This window comes from Alexandromys fortis, unplaced genomic scaffold (genome assembly GCF_014885135.2).
Source record: "Alexandromys fortis isolate MF-2015 unplaced genomic scaffold, M_Fortis_MF-2015_v1.1 scaffold_140, whole genome shotgun sequence".
NCBI lineage: Eukaryota > Metazoa > Chordata > Mammalia > Rodentia > Cricetidae > Alexandromys > Alexandromys fortis.
The window spans coordinates 3161819-3164524 of NW_026068048.1; the positions used below are offsets into that span (position 1 = coordinate 3161819).

At 45.9% G+C, this 2706-nt stretch overlaps 1 pseudogene; it reads left to right on the forward strand.

Annotated features, from left to right (window-relative positions):
* The first annotated feature begins 555 nt into the window (after positions 1 to 555).
* LOC126486662 (TAF5-like RNA polymerase II p300/CBP-associated factor-associated factor 65 kDa subunit 5L) lies at positions 556 to 1578 on the forward strand (annotated as a pseudogene).
* Positions 1579 to 2706: the final 1128 nt, after the last annotated feature.

The following is a 2706-nucleotide window of genomic DNA, read 5'->3' on the forward strand; positions in this document are numbered from 1 at the left end:
AGTGGGGAAGAGACAGATACCTTTAATAAATAAATAAATAAAAAGAAGAAAAAAAAAGAAATAAGCCCTGCATTTTTCCATTACACAGAGACTGAACAACAAATGATACAACTAGTTCTCCCAAGACATGACAATTATCCCAGTTTTATTAAGAGTCCCCAAAATATGCCATCACCCCTGACAACAAGAAGTAAGTTTAAGAACATGACACCCACATTCCTAACAGGTGCAGTGGGTGGGTTTTGGTTGTTCACTAGGTTATGGATATTTGTCATTATTTAGGGGGATCAGTTACAAGTTGTTATTGGTAATGGTCAGGAAAATTCTGAACAAAGGAGATTAGATTCAGGAATCTCATTCTAAAAAGAAATTAGATTGGATGTAGAAATAGGTTAAAGGGGTAGATTATTGGATCTACTTTTAAACCAAAAATGTACCTACTACTTTTAAATATTTTACATTTGGATTGAATTTTTTGTATATTGATTTGTATATATATTTGAGTTCATTTTTCTTATACTATATGTATGTTTCTACTCTTAAGATATGTTTTAAGCTTCTATCGCCACTCCCACAGAATGTTCCTACAAAATGCAAGTCAGAAGGACATCATTGAGCAGCTGCAAACCACACAGGCCATTCAGGACATTCTATCAAACTTCCAACTTCGTGCATCCCTGGACAATAAGTATGTGGTCTATCTCCAGGAAGATAGCTACAACTACCTTATCCGCTACCTCCAAAGCAATAACAACACTGCCCTGTGCAAGGTGCTTGCTGTGCACACTCACCTGGACCTGCAGCCTGCCAAGAGGACAGGCTACCAGCTGTATGCCAGTGGTGGCTCCTCCCGCAGTGAGAACAGCAGCCTGGAACCACCAGATGTGCCCAACCCTACTCTGCAGAATGAGGCTGCCCTGGAAGTCTTGCAGGAAAGTATCAAGCGAGTCAAGGATGGACCTCCTTCCCTCACCACCATCCGCTTCTATGCCTTCTATAACACAGAGTAACTGCTGAATACTGCAGCGATCTCCTCTGATAGCAAACTTCTGGCTGCTGGATTTGACAATTCCTGCATAAAGCTCTGGAGCTTGCGGTCCAAAAAGCTGAAATCAGGGCCCAACCTTGTGGACACATATCCGGCTAGCCTGTGACACTTTGGAGGAGGGGGAGAATGAGGAAGACAATACAGGCACAGAGATGACGATCCCGCGAGGACACTGTGGCTCAGTTTACAGCACACGGTTCCTCGCAGACAACTCGAGGCTGCTCTCTTGTTCTGAAGATATATCCGTCAGGTACTGGTACCTGGTGAGCTTCCCCAACACTGTGCTCTATCAGAAACATGCCTACCCTGTGTGGGACGTGGGCATCAGCCCCTGTGGCCTGTATTTGGCAGTGGTTCCCATGACCTTACCACCAGGCTGTGATCCTTTGATCGGATGTACCCGCTGAGGATATATGCAGGACACCTGACTGGCGTGGACTGTGTCAAATTCCACCCCTACTCAAACTACTACAGGTTCCACTGACAAAACTGTCCGGCTGTGAAGTGCCCACCAGGGGAACTCAGTGCGGCTCTTCACGGGTGACCGAGGTCCCGTGCTCTCCCTTTCCTTCTTTCCCAACCGTAAGTACTTGGCATCCACTGGTGAGGACCAGCGGTTAAAGCTGTGGGACTTGACCTCTGGGACACTTTTTTTTAAAAAAAAAAAAAAAAAAAAGAACTGAGAGGCCACACAGACAGTATCACCAGTCTGACCTTTAGCACAGACAGTGGCCTGGTTGCCTCTGGTTCCATGAACAACTCTGTGCATGTGTCTGAAACATCAAAAAAGCACATCCTGTAATACATCTGCTGATGGCTACTTGTGGGCGTGTACCCTGGACAGATGAGCATCATTCTGAGTGTACAGTTCGTGATCTGCAATGACTGGAATCACACAAGAGAATCAAGAACATTAAGTTTTTATTCAGGCAGCAGACTGGGTGGGGCTGGGACTGGTCACAGTCCAGGACTTGCTAAAACTGAACCAGTGATTTCAAAAGAGCCCTAGCCTACCACACACTTAGCCAACACAGCCCTGGGGCACAAGGCTCCAGGTGAGAGCTGGATGCTCAGGCGTGAGGCCTCCTGGCTGTGTGCATGTGTCTTGCTTTAGCATCTGTCTCTTCCCAGTGGGGTCACTGAAAAAATTGTAGAACTCCCCTGTAGTAGCTGTAGACAGTGGCTCCTGTGGCTTCTCGAGGAAAATGGGGACAGGAGCTAGGAAAGGAAGGGATGATCTCACAGTCTTCATTTCCATAATGATAGAACCAAGACTTATTATTATTATTATTATTAATTATTATCATCGAGGAGAAGAAACCTAGCACTGGCAGAGGTGTCTCTGCTTGTATCTGCAGGTTTAACTCCTGGCACTGGCTGTGATACTTGGAATTTTGAGGTTCAGGGAACTCAGACTTTGGTAGCCAGGTGTATCAGGAAAAGAAGCACCATATAATGTGCTTCTGCAAGCCGGCAGACAACTGAGCTGAACATGGGCTCCTGCACTGAAGGGAAGGAAGCTCTTTTATTGCCTGCACTTCTGTCAGGACTTCTCTACCCTGGAGAGAGATGCTGTGGTGGGCAGAGTGTGGTCCTCAGCACTTGAGTCGGTTGTCCAAGGTTCCATCCTTAGCACCATGAACAAAATTATGATAAAG